At 42.0% G+C, this 18,600-nt stretch overlaps 1 protein-coding gene across 1 annotated transcript in view; it reads right to left on the bottom strand.

Annotated features, from left to right (window-relative positions):
* RASAL2 (RAS protein activator like 2) overlaps window positions 1-11,569 on the bottom strand; it is a 96,817-nt gene extending 85,248 nt beyond the window's left edge. The window contains exons 1-2 of the mRNA XM_010078426.1: window positions 11,450-11,569; window positions 2,897-3,023 (exon numbers count right to left, since the gene is read on the bottom strand). The gene's annotated coding sequence lies outside the window, so the exon portion shown is untranslated. The remainder of the gene's footprint in view (window positions 1-2,896; window positions 3,024-11,449) is intronic.
* Between the last annotated feature and the right edge of the window lie 7,031 nt (window positions 11,570-18,600).

Below are 18,600 nucleotides of genomic sequence, written 5' to 3' on the forward strand. Positions count from 1 at the left end.
AACCCACGGTGGTCCAGCAGCTGCCTCACGAACAGCTGAGCCAACCCTGCAGCAAGGGTAAAAATGAAAGAGACGGCAAGAATGATTGCAACAGCCCTTGGGTAAAGCACACTCGACTTAACGTTGACCTTTGGCGAGTTACACATCTCTTGCTTCAACTTCTCAGCTGTAATGTGGGTAGTTTCTCTCCCACGCACTTCCTAGGAATGGTGTTACAAGGACCTGTGCACAATTCCATAAAGAATGCCACAAAAATTTGCAGAATGGGTATTAATGCTGATTATGAAGAGCCCCTGAAGAACACACATTGTTCCAGTTGCTCCATTAACAAAATATTGACCTCATACGACACTCTAGACGTTTCATACAACTGTAGTGCTACAGATGAAAAGGAGTTCCATCACCTGAAATTGCAGGAGAGGTAGGGCAACCTTACTTGGGGAAAAAAAGCAAATGCCACTGCTATGCCCTAACCTCTGCACTAGAGCCAGCCCTAATGAGCTCATCTGCAAGTAGTAATTTCAGATACCATCATAAGATGCAACATCTACTGTTGCCACATTATGCACATGCTTCCCTAGGACAGGATAGACAGTCTTATCAGCTCTGCACAGCAATTTCTCTACACTAGGTATTTTAGCTGCCTCTGCTGCACTTTTCAGTGTTTGGTGTCCATTCCAAAGCTATTTTAGTCCAGCTATCTGCACTGCTGGTGATACATTCTGGCTGCCACCATCCATTTCTTTCTCTTTCTCAAGATGTTCAATGGTTTCCTTCACTGGTTTGTCCTCTTGCTCAACGTCTTGACACAAAGCTATTCCCACTGTTCTCTATCAACCCACTTTTTTCCATTAGCAGGAATTCTGTGATCATGATAAGAGACATTTCTAACCAAGATGTGAAAACAAGGGAACTACCTAGGGTGCTGCAAGCAGAGGCTATCTATAATCTTGCCTCCCACTTATCCTCATCTTTCCTCACAGTATGGACATTGCTCAATTTTTCTCCAGCTTATGCCTTTCTTCTTCCCCTCCTGCTACATGCCTACTTCCTTTTGCTACACACTTTGTGACATCTATATTCACTACAGTTGCGGCTCTCATATGGAGAAAACCACGTGGATATGAGGTTTTTTTGTACTTTTAATATATTCTTGTCAGGCATACAACTAGCACACTACAAGATGCCACAGACATCTAAAATTGTAGCAAAATCCATAATAATGCATATACCCAAATAACACAGTCATCTATTCTGTATAGCAATTCAAAAAAACTGAAGAAGGCTACAAGGTTAACAATGTAAATTAATGTAAATTAAAAAACATAACAATGGGATTTCCAGCAGATACTCAGTGAAGTCTAGAAATTCTTTGATACATTTTTTGCACGTGGTACAGAAAAAGAAGGCATTTAATCCTACATTTTAAAGGTCTTTTTTGTTTGCAAAGGTGCAAATAATATTCATTGCATAGCGCAGACTGGTTGCAATATAATTCTTATATTATCTACAAATCTCATTGGCCACACACCTAGAGTAAGTACTTTACCTATAACACTATGTAAACGTGTGCTGGCTTTAGTTCTGAACAAGAATGAATATATGTTCATATGGCAAAACAAGATGATAATTTAGAGCTGCGTTTGAACTGCCACAAACAAATCCAAGGAATTCTGTTTATGTCACTCTTCCCCAAGTTTCTGCAGTTTTCCCTCCTAAATCCCCAACCTACCCCGTTTCTTTTCAGATTTCTAATCCCCAAAACACCCTACCTGCCTTCCTTAGAGATAAGGAAGAGTTAAATAGTACTATTGGCAAATACAAATAAATAAATACTGGAGTTGCAATGTGTTAGTTAACTATCTAGAAGAGTGGGACTTGAATAACTTGTGTGCAATATACTCACAGAAAAAAATTCTTCGGCATAAACACCAACTGAGCCTGTGAAATGAAAAATACCTTACCTGTTCTTCATCTTTGACAATGTTATCAATTACTGTTTATGTATGTTACTTTTTTCCTCATAGCTCTCTCTCTCCCAGGATTGATATTTTTTACAGGAGAACTAAGGAAAAATTGCTCCTAGATCCTATCAGCCTGTGCCAAGGAAAGCTTCTTGCACAGGTTGGGAACAGGAAGAAGAGTTCACTCCCGTGTGGTTGCTGCCTCCCTTCACTCTTCCTTCTTCCGGGAAGAGTTAGAATTACATTCTTTATGCAACCAAAAAAGAACTGGGCCAAAATCGGGACTTGGGAAACCACTGCAACAGACCTTTTGCCTGACATTTTAAATATCTGCCTTTTGTTTTGCTTTTCCTAGATTTCAACAAGTATCATTAAAGCCAACAGCAGCAGGTGGCTGGCTGGTTCTTTTAGGAACTGCATCCTGAACAGATATGAGATAAGTTATAGAAAAACCTGTTATCCAGTACTTGTTATGAAAATACAAAGCTAAGGAAATTCCAGAGAGACTCAGATTGAGGTAACACATAACCATGTAACAGTTGTAAAAAGAGTGGGAACCACTCACAGCTGTCTGCAAAAGCTGCATTCCTATTGACCTGTGTCCAGCAGCTCTCAGTTGTAAATCCCAAGGGTGCCTAGCAATCTTACAAACACAGCTACAAACCTTCTTGTGTGCAGCAAAAGCCCAGCTCCTCTGGTACCCCATAACAACCTCACCGATATTTGCATAAATCCTGGTGTTTGGAAATCATTTTGCTGGCAGGAGTTTACAAACCACACCACGGTCGCACGACCTCTACCACCACTTATCTGCGACAGTGCCCACCTCAGCAGGCTCCTTTGCAAGGATGCTGCCCAGGAAGCAGTGCTGCCCGATACAGCTTGCAGCTATAAATTAAAATCAGTTTGTGGCAGCCAAGGTTTCGACTTACCTAGTTTGGTGGCCCCCTCTGGTGGGTACTCGGGGAATTGGCCCTCGGAGGGGACGCTCACCGTCCGGCGCAGGCAGCGCCCTTTGGTAGCATCCGCTGGCGGCTCCGGGACCCCATCGATAGGCACCTGTGTCAAAAGGACGCCAACAGCTGTTAATGTGCCACCGGGCCACATTGTTAATAAGCCATCTTAATAAGAACTTAGTTTTCTACTCATCTTGCTAACAACTTTCAGGCACAGTTCAGCGTGCCCGGTCTTACCACGAAATTCCTGAGGCTCACTGGGAAAGCACTGAAGTGGTGAGAAGCATTAGTGCAAACGTAGCGCGGAGAGGGCTGCGTGCAGGTGTGCAGCAACCTGCGCTCCAGAGGTATCAAGTCACAACACAGCCGGCCCATCTGACTAACGAGGCAGTCCTGCCCTTCAAAACTGGTTCTCCAACGCCAGACCCATTGCGACCCAGCCTTGCCTGCTTCCACACTGGGGGAATCAGGCAGAGGGGTGATGGTCATGCAAAACTTTGATATGACAAAAGCATTTTTGCAGTCTCAGCACATATTCAGTGACCAGCTACAGAATGTCAGACATTTGAGGGGTTGTGTTGGGCACATGGAGAAAGGGGATATGATTAAGTCAAACTCATCTTAAAAGTGGGATCTCAGAAGGCTCTAAGAAAGGCTCGGGGTCCTCATTATTTCACAATAATAAAATTCTGTATGCTAATTCTCTTTAAAAGTACTGAATGTATAAAGATCTTGTTTATTTTCTGAAATCTTGGCAGAACTTGACTCCTTGGGGTTTGCTCCCCCCTAACCTTACCTTTAAACACCTGCCTGGTTGACTACATTTTGCTAGAGAGGTGCTTACGCTGGGAAAAAAAGTGATAAATTGTGCTACCTGTCACTACAGCTGCAGCGCATCCAGACAACAGCCAAGAGCTCTGAAAGAGCCTAAGTGATACAGTCTCCTTGTCTAACAGCACGTACGTCTGGGAACAAGAAACAAACCTGATGTACTCCTAATCCAATCCCCAAAAATATGCACAAAGGGATTTGGAGGCTAAGGAAGAGAACTCCACTACTTGATGAATTTATACACACACCTTTGCACATCTTTATTTTGTTTACATGATCAGCACAGGTTAATTCAAGCATCAGTTACTTTGCATACAGAAAGGAAGAGGTGGGCTAGAGGTGGGATGCGACGATTGATTAACAAGTCTAGATATGTCTCAACACGAGGACACTGCAATTGGGGAACTGTGAATTCCCTGATCCCGCTGGCCGGTCCGAGTCGCTTGCCTGAGGAAGCCATGCCCTGCTTCCTGCTGGCCTGCCTGATAATCATGGTTATGACCATGGGCTTGTAGGTCTCTGCATGCTCACATATTCACTTTAGCTCAGTATTGGTGAATTACTGGATTTGCTGTTGTTTTGACCTGGATAACTGTGCTACAGAGTCACTGCATTTGTTGTTGTAACAACTTGGATAATTATACTCCTGAAGTGTATTTGTTACCACAACTTACAGATGAACTGATTATCCCCAAAGCTGTTGCTCTGGTGTCTGTTACTGTATCTTGGTGGGGTTACCTTAAGCCCTTACATTCAACAGTTGGAAGAAGGATGAGGGAGAGATGCAACATTCAGGGGCTGGAGGCAGGTACAACCATTCATTGCCTAAAACATCTCAACAAGCTTTTGATGAGGACATTGGCTTCCGCAGTACATTGGCGATACAGGCAACATGGCTATTTTCACACAGCTACGTAAACGACAGCTTGCAACTAAAGGAATAGAAGCCTCTGCCACATTTCCTGTGCTGCTTATCCTTTCATATCTTCAATCAGCTCTGAAAAACTAGTATTAATAACAAACAAAAAGATATTATTCATTTGTACTGAAGGCTGTAAAAGATGTACAAGATACTGCACTATTTTAGAAACAGCCTGCACTACAATGGCTCTCACAAACCAGTTCTGGCATTTCCTGACTTTTAAGCACTTAGTATTCTCTTAAGGTCATTTTTTAATGCTATTTATTACTATGCTAGTCTATTTGTCTCCTTCAAACAGTGCTCATTTTTCAAAACAAGTTCCCCAAATCCCTAGAGGTTATTCTGTTAAGGCTACTTTCTTTGCTGGTAGGTTTTTACAGCAGCTCCTTTGACGAACAACCTCTGTGCCAGAGCACGTTAGGAAGTTAAGCAGAGACTAATTTCTTAGTTTATGGCACATTCATTCAATCAAGATCACATATTAGATTTTCATTTTCCATCTGGAAGCTCCATTTAGTCTTATTCCCTTCTAACCGCTCCTCTGCTCCACCAGCTGCTATCTCTATACCAATGTGGCTCCTATGCGCTAGATTGCTCCACTATTAGATTTTTTTAACTTAGAACTGAATATAGTCCCTTTTTTTTTTTTTTTTTTTTTTCCAAGTATACCTCTTCAGTGTGTGCTTTTGGACACAGGATGACAGAAACATTCTTTTAATCCACTGACACACACACACACAAAAGCACTACCAGCACCCTGATAACAGTGTATATAAGAACAGCGACTATAGCCAAGAGGACTCTATGGATGGACTGACTGGCTGTGGAGGGTGAGGAGGAGAATGGTGATTCAGGCCACGCTGTCCTTTGTGTCCTTGGGAAAAGCAAACAGGCTGCAGCACACCGGAGTCGGTGTCAAAAACAAATCTACTTCTGCATACCAGAGATAGGATTTATCTTCAAAGAGGAACTGAGCCATTAACAGGAAGACTGTCTGAGAGCTCAGGTCTTAATTCTGGGTCACTTAGCCTTTTGTACTTCACGTTTGCCCAGACTAGGAAAACATGGTTAGGTAGCACACTAAAAAAGATTCATTGGTGTAGCTACATTCATCTAGTGCAGGACAGTTCACACCAGCAAAAAATCTGCTTTTGTTAACGTATGTATAGTGGCTTAAGAAAAACCTGGTACTGTTTATTTCACTCAATAATTCTATAAACTGTATAAGGAAAAACATTTTATTGCTACATAGCTTGGTCTACACCAGAAAATATACAAACATCCCACAATTTCATGGACAAGATTAAAGTAGCAAAGTAGCTAAAAAAAGATCCCCCCTTAATTCTGACTTAAAAGTGCTGTGTTATTTTAAGTAACACTCCTCCAAAGCCATCGCCTCATTGACAAAAAGACCTAACTCCAAGACTGCAGGACCGGTATTTACGGCTTAGCATAAGATCAGCCTGCTCTTAAAAATGCAGCTTCACGAACACACAAAATGAGCTTGGTTGGCTGCTCTGCACCTCTTGGGGCTGCACATGTTATTAAACAGGTCTATAAACTGCTCTCTGGTAGGTCAAACACATCCACAGATCAGGTGGCACCAAAACATGAGCAGGTGCCCAAATGAATACCATGCCAACACCAAGCCAGCCTTCTGCAACCATCCCAACGCTCCTCCAGCACCTGTCATGCCAGCAAGCAGCTCAAAGGATCAAAGAGAATGACAAAGTCTTGCAGAGTCAGGACTCCAATGGCCATTTACGCTTCCAGCATTTTTTTTCCCATCCAGCTTTGTTAACCTGTTCTGTGCTCTTCTGAGACTTGACCAACCTGGGAATCGTCTGACCCTGAGTCGATGTGCTGAAGCTGCTGGGTCAGGGCTGGACGCCAAACATTCTAACTCTGGGACAACAAGGTACATAGGGACAGTCCAAATGCTGATAATTTTGGCAATCTTGACAATTTTGATCATAAGCCACGTTTGAATGGAAAATTGCACAATTTAATGAGGACAGGTTCAGAGTTCAGACTCTAAACTCTTTGACAGCATCACAGCTCACCTGCCACTGAACATGATTTTTAGGTATATAAAAAGCCTGTATTTGTGATTTCTAGTAGTTTGTTGATGAAGAGATTTCAGAAGAAATAAGAATAAGAGCTTTACAAGCATTTAATGTCTCTTAAAGAAAGCCAAGCTATGCTCGTCTGAAAAAAAGTAGGAAAAAACTCTCCTTCATCGCAAACAGATTTTTCAAGATTGGAAAGACTGATTCAAGACAAAAACTTGTGAACTTGCAACCTATTCTGAACTAATTGTCAGGAAGCTTGGAAACACATCAAAAGAACAGTTCAAGAATTCATTTTAATTTTTTTTTTTTTTCTCAAGAAAGTTAGAAGCAGGCTAAAATTGACATAAAAATCCACTTTAAAAACATTGACAAACATTTCTTTGGGCTTTTGGAAAATAAATAATTGAATTGATTTGGGAATTGAAGCACATATTTTCTTACAACTGGGTTCAGCTTTGACAACCTTTGGGAATTGAAGCACATCTTTTCTTACAACTGGGTTCAGCTTTGACAAACTCCTGTTTACAGGTACAATATATCTGCTGTAAGACATCAACATGACAAGTCTTTTGAGAATGGCAGCAGGCATTTCTGAAGAACCTCCCCTGGGGCTCCATGAATCGGTGTCTGCTCTGGCTGTTTTCTCTTGGGATCACCACTGTCTCTCCACTACTGGTGTCAGTCACAGAAGATGGAAGAGTAGGAAAATACATCAGAGATGTCCTGCGGCTGGCCTCTGTCACCAGCAGCAATAAGTGGTACATCTTGTCACAGTGAATGTAGGTCTTCACCATCCTTTGCCCTTGATTAAAAACACCTCTAAATCCAAGAAGACGAGGTTTTGGGTATAGGGAGGAAAAAGGAAGAGTCTAACACAGTGAAGAGTGTTCTTCATTTTCATTTCCAACTGAACACAAAATTAAAAGATTCTGCAGGACAGCAGCCAAGTTACAGACAAAGACTAACTAAAAAGCAGTCCAAAACCAGATGCAGCCATTTGTCACATCCCTTATGAAAGTGCTATGTGAGGGATTTTCTAACTGAAACCTCTCTTCATAAACACTAACTCATTCCCTTTTCCTGTTTAAATGGCATTGATTTTGTAAACACTTTTACTGTGCCCTCACAGCTCTTACCCTACGGAAGAGGCTTCACAGACGATGAAAATATCTACAACCTTCCTGGCAGCGGGAAACTGTCTTCCTCGTAGAAAAAATACATTATTTGTAAGTGAATCAACCTAGGCCTGTTCTCCTAGTCTTGGAAGATGCTGCTACATATTACCACACCATGATGTGTTGTAGTAATTGCACATCTCCTGTCACTCATGACTCCTTATTTGCTAAATCATCTCTCAGGTCCCCACAGGGATTAATTTTATTTCTACTTACTTTTTGGGCATCAATCTTTTCCCTTCATTAATAATCTTCCTTGTCCAGTCTCACCTATTTTAATTTTATAAAGTTGACAAGGTGTCAAGTAATTAAAATTTTTCTACACTGCACACGGTGATACCGTCAGACTACTTTTGTCTATGTAATTACAGACATTTTTGGATCAAGTTGTACTTCAAAATTTCTCTGATTTCCAACCTATTCTTGTGCTTGCACAGCGCAAAATCTTTCTTGCACATATTCTGTCCAAACTGCCTTGACAATAAATCCATACTGGTGGGGTGTTAAGAGATCTCTTACTACTCCATTTATTTCTGTACTGTCCTCAGTCTTAAAAATCTGTGCAATTCATAATGCTGTATTTTAACAGCATTAACTGAAAGAAACCAAACTTAGCATTATACCTGAAACAATTAAGACATCTTTCATTTACCTGTTTGCATTTTGTATATGTTTTCCTACTTTTTGTCTTTAATATACATAGTTGCATAAATATTTTACAAAGTATTATAAGCATCAAACATTTCTGTTGCCTTTCAATTTCACACAGGCTAAGCTTCTTGGACTTTTACTCCATGAAGTAACAAAGTAGATGCACAGAGAATAAAATGAGATGCTTCAGACTTACAGTTTTCAAATTACACCAGCCTTAAGATGATGCAAGTGCTCTGTCTCAGCTGCAAGGGCACTCTGCTGTTAACATCTCTTTCTTCTTCCCCCACACCCACCCCTTTACTGATGGGTGTCATTCTATCCCTCACATTGTTTCCAAGATCCTCTTCAGCAGTCCACAGAAATTCTGCCCTACCCGCTCTGTCACCAGTTGCCACGTTCAGAGCAGGACCCTCTCCATCTTCAGTTGCCTGTTGCCTGTCTCACCTCATTTTGGGTTAACAAAAAACCTCCTCCACCATCACCTTTGCAATAATTTTACTTGAAACATAATCTTCAATTTTCTTCTTTAAGTAACCTCCCTCTTCCTCAGTGACTTGGTCTTTTGCTTCAGCTCCCCGTACCTGCAGTGCCACCCCTGGGCTTTTTTCAATTCCCCTCCTACACACTTTTCAGTCCTTACACTCTTCCCAGGCATCTCTCCCCATTACTGCCTAAGGCCTGTGTTCACTCTTACTTCTACATTTCATAGAGCCTGCTTCAGCTCTGAATGACTTGCCAAGTAAAATTTAACTGAGTCGCCTCCCCTTCCCTTTCTCGCGAAAGCTATAAGGGTTAATTCTATTTCAGAAAAATTAGAAGGTGCAAAACCAGAGTATCAGCTCTGTGTCTCTCTCTTAACTAGCAGTTCTACTCCTGTATGTTTTGCATTTCCTTAAGGGCTCATGTGTACAGACTCAAGAAACTAGGTTAAAACAACCTTTTATTTTCCTACAGGGTACTCACGACTCTGCAAGGAGTTCCCTTTTTCCTTTCACTTAACAGCAGTCCAAATTATTTTAAAATCAGAATGGCAAATCTGACTCCAGCTACTAGCTTCTGAAACAAATCACATCATCAGCGTGTGGAGTCACACCTGCACCAAAGGCATGTCTGCTCGGCCCATCTGCATGCAGCATTTCCCCAAAAGACTTATTTCTCACTGTGATAGTGTGGGCAGGCTCCTTTGAGAGCACACTGTAAAGATTTACTCTACCACTCGATTTTTTGGGGTAACTGCTATGCTTAAAGCCCAGGCTCTGTATAGCCTGATATTGAATTTCTCCAGCTTCTGACAAAAAGGCAGAGTATATCTAAACATCTTATATAATGACTTAACACACCAGTGATACATCAGACTTTCCATATTTACTCCTCAGGATCTAAGCAAAAGACTCATCTTACTCCCAGCAAAACGCTTTTAACTCTATGTGGCAGGAGAAATTAAGAACCCGTAAGTGCGTGATTACCACCTTCAGATAATTATTTGTGATATGAGCCAGTGTTGTTTTCAATTACATTTCTTTAATGAGATGCATCCTTTTAGCCCAGCTGTACTGCTAGAGTACAGTTCTAGGAATAATTTTCACATGTCCTTAAGTATCTTCAGTATCTACTTTAATTCCTTAGGTGACAGCCCTGTCAGACTAGAAAAAGAATTACATAGTAAACAAACATCATGTTATGGGCCTTCCATTTTCCCTGCATTTGATCATCTCTCCTACGCATTAGCATTTATGTTGTTCCCTTCTAATAATTCAAGCCCTTCTCTAAACCATTTCCTCCTACTCTCCCTACGAAAGGAAATATTTCAGCCCTCGTAAATAAACCCAATCATAGCTGAAGATGAATAATATTTAGTCCTACATCAGAAACAGGTCTCATACTCTTAGCCTGTACACAGCCACACACAGAAGCTTCAAAGGAATAAAGAAAAAAAAAATAACCCAAATTCAGGTCACCTCCAAATGTGGGAAACCATGGTATCAGACTAAAATTCACGGGCTTTTATATGTAATAAAAATCTATTTCAGTAATTTGAAAACATTCCTATTTTATGGTTCCTCCTGAAATATTTATTTTTAGACAGGGTAAATCTACAGCAGAATAATTAATCAAACAAACAAGCAAGCCCAGGAGCATTATGAAATGCTTCTAAAGCTCATATACTCATGAGAGTCTGTAGACTCTCATAGATATTTGCAGACATCAAATATCACAAGAAAAAACATACCATGGCATAGTCTAAGAGAAATTACTTTTATCACTATTTGCTTGTTCAGTGTTTCAATCAGCTAAAACACGGCAATTCTTTAACCCTATTGACATTACCTTCACGGCCAGGCACAATGCCAAGTACTACATGCTATATACACACACACCACACACAGAGTAATTTTATAATTAAAGATGGTTGCAGTAGCTTTGAGTATCCATGCCCAGGGGTACCCAGTCTTCCTTGCTGCATTTAGCAAGGGAAGGGGCAAACCTTTGCCTCAATCGATTTACCTTGTGACTGCAGCACAGAGGAGGTAGGTTTACATAGCTGTAGTGGCTTTTAACTACCATTAAAAGCAGCAACAACACAGGAAGATGTAGTGACAGACTTAACACAGGCTGTAAATCTCCAGCAGGGAGTTTTGGATGCACACAGTTTGCTGTCACCTCTTCCTTGCAACAGGCATCTGGGCCAGCTGAATTATAACTGTGCACACCACGCCATCCGTACGTAGAATAGGTTAGCTCTCCTTCTCCCACCTTTCACACACTTCACTAGACTTGTGAACAAAATAAAAGGCAGATGAAAAAAGCTGCCTTCTCATTTTACCGATAAAGGCCAAAAGCTAAATCCTGAGTGGCCAACGTGAGCTTCTCTCACCTCCTTCTCCCTGTTGAGCAGCACCAGCTGGCTGTCCGTCAGGATGCAGTACTTCCTCTCCCATGTTGTCGTTTCAGTGTAGGGGGACTGGCCGCAGGACAGCCTGTGCGTAGGTGGTCCTTTCACATCTGCGAACAGAAAACCACAACGCCAGAAGCATTAGCATGTGTCATTAACCACCTTCTTTGCTTTTGCGGTTCTGCAGCTAGGTGCGAACCAAAACTGCAATCTGTCCTTAGCAGCACCTGTTTCAGCATATTAAAAGACAAAATGCTAATCCTGGGAGGCACCCATGTGGAATGTTACAAGGTACACTAGGAATACTTATTTATCTATAGCATGGCTTACAAAAATGGCAATACCCGAGATGAATATAAATGTCTTTGACAAAGACTGAAATACAATAAAAAGAAAAAAGCAAGAGCTCTCATGAAAACTTAATCTTCCCGCCACTCCCTTCTCAAAATCGTGGTTAAAAGGGGTAGGGCCCTGAATCTCTCTACATCTTAATCAACTAGATTATTTGAGACTAAGGATAGAGAGACATAGAAAGGAAAACAGGGATCAGGGAAGGCAGGCTTGAAGAAGGGAGGGAAAAATTCAAAGGGATGGACATTTAATTGAAAAGGGCTTACTAGCACCTTTTGCTAAGGAAGCTATTTGATTAAATTGTGACAGATAGGAGTCTTCCAGCATTTTCATTTAGCCACAGCCACTGTAGTGAACAAAAACCTCAAAAAAAACCCCAACCAAAACCAAACCAAAATACAACTTGTTTGTCTCCCACTCCTGATCTTTTAGAATTTATTTTAAAATCAATTTCCCTTAAGTCTCTCAGGCTCGAGTTAAATATCATATTGTGCTTCTCACTACTAAGAGGTTTTCTGCAAGACTGGGAAAGGAAAGCACATGAACAAGTACAGCAGCCATACCAGACTTCACTGCCAAGCAGCCAAGCCCAAAAGCAGAGCAAGCTGTGGAGCAGCAAGGTACTTGTCAGTGCTGTGAGAAGACTGGCTGCAAAGAAGGCTGCCTTAGGAATTCAAGGATTATAAAAATCTCTTTACAGGAGACAGAAATGCTTTGTGAATAACAGAAAAAAGGATGCACGCAACAGAGCCATGGGTAGCACCATTCATATAAATTTAGAAAACAGTTTCAAGTCATCTCTTTCTAAAGTTTTGAGATGAAGCTGTGGTTGCTTTGTAACATTGTTTCATTTTTCTCTTGCACTCTAGTTTTATACAACTTTACTCGCATTGATCTAAAAATCAGCCATTCTCAATGTACACGCTGTAGATTCCTGAAGTCCCTGGATTACCTCTAAAAGACACTACAAAAATCAAGGGGCTTGCTGCATAGCTCCTTCAACCATTTCAGGGGCTCATTAAGCAAAATGAGCATTCCAAACCCAAGTGTTCTGTAATGTTAGCTTCCTTTTAGCACACATACTAACCCAGAGCCTGCACAGAGCCAAGCTCAGGTGCTCCCTGTCGCTTCTACCCAGCTTCACCACTAGAGGCCAGCGAATCCTCAAACACCCAGCACCTTCCCCGCTGCAATGAGAGCACCAGTCCAAACACAAGCATCCAACGTTGAGCAACGAACCCCTCCAACCGATTTTCCTCCTTGCAGACCCCCGGGATGCCAAATCTCTCCTAATTATTAAAAAAAGCTGCAATATCTTCATGCTCTTTTCCTGCATATAATAGCAACTTTGCCTCCACGTTGAAAGGCATGTGTCAGCTTCTAAAGCCACAGAATTAACTTGAAAGATGGATTTTAGTACCTAGTTCAACCTCACGTTGCATTAGGATTTTTGTGATCGTCGAGAAGAATGGTTGAAACAGGCAATCCAATATCTTTTAAAAAGAAAATGAAGAGAACTGCATGGCTCCAACTGCTCTGAATAATAAACAAACGCACCTTTGCTCCCTTAGCTTCAGGTAAGAAGCTGAAATTCAGAATCAGGCTCCACGCTGTTACCTGTCCTAACAAAGCTCCAAAGGTTTCCAACAGCGACAAGCAACACTGTGTGTTTCAAAATTGCCTAGAACTCTACTTTGGCATAAGCACAACTAAGGGAAACCACCATGATTTCTGTGAAGCAAAAGTGCATTTGTGCAAACTGCTGGAGCACAACAGACTCTCTCACAAGTGATGTATTTGTCCATATTACAGACACTAGCCCTCCAGCCAGATTTTTGGCACAACTTCAACTCACATTTATCATGGTGTACAACCAAAAGCCTAACTAGATGTAAAATAAAACCACTGTTGCTCCTGCTCAGACCTTGGTTTCCCAAATAGCAACACATGAACCCTACCCATGCCTAAGCAAGACAAGCCTACAAGCAACAGGCTGAAAGGGAGAAGATGCGTGAGAAGGATGAAGCCATGGGCTCCTGGCACGAGTATGCAACAGAAATGTGAAGCCCAGAGCTCTGGGGATCTAGTCTCCTGGGTAACGAAAGCACATGGTAAATCACCAAGGGGAAAAAAGGATGAAGGCATGCCCCATCCTGTTCATGTGGGTGGGCTACCAATGAGTGCCTCCAGCTGCTATACTGAGCGATAACCAAGTAAACTATATTTTGAACTGCTGGTAGACTTCCTCATGGCAAAAGAAAACCCTTCTGGACCATTAGCTCCAGTGTAGAATCTACAGTCATGACTTACCCAGCCCCAAAAGACTTTCACATTATAATTTCTACTAACTACAGACCTTGGCAGGATACCATCCAACTGATCTATGGGCTGCACAAAGGAATTAAAGAACAGAACAACTTCTTCCACTGCAATAACAACTCCAGGACTCGACTGAGTCATCAGTCGCTGCAGGCCAGCCACAGCTCTGCTGCCAAGTGAGTTGGCTACGTCAGAACAGCTTTCCACGGGCTGCTGGCAGAGGACCATGCCATCTCGGTGTCTGGAGCTGTCAATCATCACTAGAGAACACCACAGCATTAATATTTTGTGTTTGTACTGGTATCCTTTTGAACACACGGTGAACACAGCCCTGGCACTCCTACCTGCTGACCAAGAGCTCTCTTCAACAGAGAAGAGCAGCTGCAAGCTGGTTTTCTGATGTATCAGATCCCATATACTTCAGCCCTCTCCCCGAGGCTGATGCTGCAAGCCCATCCCGCGAACCAGACTGAAGTTGAATACACACTACAAGAAAACTCACTGCAATAAAAATCGCAGTGTAGCTTTGGTGCATCTGTACCACCTCTTTAAATTATTTCTCAGCCAGCCTTCCTGCATGGTTGACCTCTTTGGAGCCTCTCACAACAGCTGTAACTTCAAAACTTCTCCTGAAGTATGTTACCAGTTTAGACTGAAGACTCTTTGGGACTTTACACCATATCACATATACACTCGGTCGCTTCACAAACTCTGTTCTCCTTTCTGGTACTCTTCATCTTCAGTTTTCATTTTACATTCTTGGCTCCAACTTTTCATGTGCATATAATAAAACCCACCAACCTCTTCCACTAATGCCCTATAAAATTAAATTTACCACTGCTGTTTGAATTGCTGGGGAAGTGAATGGCAAAAAGTCCATGAGTAACTAGGACCTCTTACCCTTTTGGGAAAGACCAAAAGGCAGGGGTGCCCTTTCTCACTTTGGGGCTGCTATCTACCAGCTCCCACAGGAAGGCTGGTGCTTTGGAGGGCAACTTACTGATGAACGCAGTTTCGGACAGGAGTTGGAGGAGAGATCAGGGAGGTGCATCTGAAAACTCCGAGTCTGCAGATGTTACGTGTGGGATGGGCTCATGCAGCCACACACCTGAACATGCAAGTACTGGTGACAGAAGATTTCTTTCTCTGGTCTGATGCAATCCTTTCCATTCTGCATCTTTACAGTGAGGCATTCAAGCAAGCAGATCAGTTAGTCCACACACAGGATTAAAGGTCATGCCTTATGTGCCTTCAAATGCTAATATCGGTTAAGTAACAGCTTGGAAAAAAATCCCCTTCTTGGTACATCCTCCCCTGCTGAAACGAGAGGAGACCTGCCACATCCGACATAGCTGAAGATTTGAAGCTGCGCTGTTTTTCCTCGGGGCTCTGAAATGCCATTAGGCATGTTATAAATAACCACAAAGCTCCCTTTCTCTCAGCCAAATGACAACTTGTACCTTATTATTCTTTAACTACAGAGCTTGTTTAAAAAAAAAAAAAAAAAGGGGGAAAAAAATTATGCCATAACCACATTACAACAACAACAACAAAAAAGCATTGACTGGTGCAGGGCGAGGGAACAAGGAAAGAAGCAGCTGGTGCCAAGCAGATCCCCACAGAAAGGGTAAGACATTTTATGAAATCTGACGGCAGTTTAGGAGTATTTAGGGAGTAGTACTAGTGCTATCAGATGGGAACATTTCTGAATCTTCCATTTCAAGTATGCAGCAATTCTTTTTTTAAATTCCAAATGCATTCACAAGTGGAGAACACTTTCCAAAAAGCAAGCAATGGGCAGAATGAGAAAATTATTTCCAAGAGATGACAAGCACTCCCGTGTCGCTTAGTCCACAACAGCTCTTCTACAACCAGAAGAAGGACATCTCCTCTCCTTTTCTGAACTAGTGAAAAGTACAGAATTAGCAGAAATCAGTCCAACAAAACTACATTAAAGGTAAATCCAAGCCTTCGGTTTCTTTGCCAAAAAGCACTCTCTACCTACCATCAATAAAAACGCAAAATTAAACCTCCATCCCAGTGATGACAAGAGCACCCCTGGCATGTGTCAAAACTTTTTTTTTTTTTTTTGAACCACACTCTTCCTATGGTAAAATCAAGGGCTTTCTGAAGTACTTGCCAAATTTTTGTCAACTTTATTAGGGTCCATATTCTGTTTCTAGTATTTCCAGTAAGGAGCTGCCAAGCAGCTGAGTAACTAATGTAGTGGCCAAGTTTGTATGCAGGCAGGTTTCCCCCCCCCAAGGAGAGATCAGTAGGAGCCCTAACACCATCTGACAACAGGTCTACTTGCCCAGTGTCAACGTTTCCATGGTGTTTTATGTACGTACCACAGAGACGGGACTCAGAAAGCTTTAGGTAAGGGCTGTCATCTGAGAGCTTGTCAGTACCCCAACCTACCTAGCTGTACAGTCCAGTTCAAATAATCATCAATTTGAACCTTTATTGAGCAATTGAACAGAAACTGAAACTACAAACCTTACTATTGACATGAAGCTTCAAAGACAAATGGCAATTCAAAGTCCTTCACTCAACTTACACCGTCTCTAAAGGCTGATGAAGCTCATGATTCACGGGAAAGACACAGAAGAAAGGGAAACACACCACATCTCAACATGTTTCGTTCCCCTAAGCCTGCATCTTGTAACAAGGCAGGATTTCCGCAAAAGTCACTAATGTGAGTAAAAATAGACAGCAATAGCACAGTTATGTGACATACAGCTGTGTGCATCTGCAACTATTTCAGACAGCTGTGTGATGTTCAGATGAAGGCCTCCAGGATCTGGACTTAAACAGAAGAAAATTCAAGGACTGCTGCCCTGAGAGCGGGCACGGGCGCTGGAGCAAGCCTGGCCCAGCTAGAAGAGGGACAATCTCAACATTTTCACAGAGCAGATGATGACAGAGGTCAGCTACTGAGGGTCTGCTAGGAAAAGCACAATCAAGGCAACTTCCACTTTCTCTCATGCCAATATATTTAGCTTTGTTTACATTTCTCAAACCAACTCCTAGCCAGATGCAATGGTTTCTGATCCAAGCAAGACTGCAAACAGGCACTATCAGAAACAGCTGTTCAAAAGAAAACCTACACAAATTCAGCTGGGAGAAGAGGACACTCCTCCTTCAAGTTTGTATGGACAACCACCACGATGTCCCAACACAGACCATACAACGCTCATGACTAATTGTATAATACAATTAATTCTTCTCTGAATCCCAACACACCAGTACACATCATAGAAATGAAACCATCAAGCCTGCTATTTTATTTCACATCACAACATGGGCAATGACTGCAGGCTTTCTAGGAAGCTTCTTGTAGCCACTGTGAGCTACAGCATCACTCACTTGCCCTTCTGAATCACAGTGCGGCACGGCTCCATTTCAGTTAAGAGGTACCTACATTTTCGTGGTCAGCAACAGATCTCCCTGGTGAAGTAGGTGTTATTTTAAGTGTAGAAAGCATGAGCAGATCCTTTGGGATGACAGGCACACTATTTACGTAGGATGTTATTACAGAGGTAAGCTTCTAGTGTGAATTCTTTCTGTTATATTTAATAGCCACACTCAACAAACTTCATTACACGTGCAATGACTAGACTAGCCCTCAATTCAGCTGAATCCAGTTGCTCTCCTCTGGCAGCTGCGTGCAATGATAACTGAATTCTTGTATGGAAACCTAATATCGTGGGTAGGAGGTAAAGAAAGCTTAGTCAAACCATCAGATTTCAGTGATCTCAAAAGCTCTCACACCAACTGGGTACAGCCAAATCACTATCTGGAAAATCCATTCTGCACAGAATAAAGCCATAAAAGGTTTAAGTACGTGAAAATGGTATTTTAGAAGCTGGCAGAAGCTGTGACCAGTGCCATGACTTTCTCAGATTCCAACGCACTTGGCAATACAACACGAATTCTTCATAAAATCTTTAATTTTTCTAGTATAGGCCAATCTTGCCAACCTAACCTCTTAACTTTCCACTACTCTTTTATTGAGTGGCAGTGATCAGGCACAGTCTCAAAACCGGTTTTCCATCATCCTAGTGAAGAACCTCATCACCCACGGACAGATTCACATAAAAACTGTTCAGTCAGGTGCAGTTTTCATGCCCTGTACCTTCACAAAAATATCACCACGGCAATTTTTACACTTACTGGGTGTACTTCTATTCCCTATCACCAGTACGCCAACTCTGGCTGAAGGAATCTCTTAAAATTTGGAGATGAGAAACCTGAAGGCGTCTGCTGCTCACTGCTTACGGGTAAGGTTTTGAGGTTTCTCCCCCCTCTCTGAATGAGAACTGTGCATCTCTTCAACAGAAGTTGTGATGGGATATGTGATGGGGTGGGAGAAGAGTCACCTCTCTGCTGGGAATTTCTCACATGCAGCAGTCTCGTCGCAACACAGAGAAAGCAAGACTCACCTTTAAAGTTGGAAGAGC

The sequence above is a fragment of the Pterocles gutturalis genome, unplaced genomic scaffold (assembly GCF_000699245.1).
Source record: "Pterocles gutturalis isolate BGI_N339 unplaced genomic scaffold, ASM69924v1 scaffold493, whole genome shotgun sequence".
NCBI classification, from domain to species: domain Eukaryota; kingdom Metazoa; phylum Chordata; class Aves; order Pterocliformes; family Pteroclidae; genus Pterocles; species Pterocles gutturalis.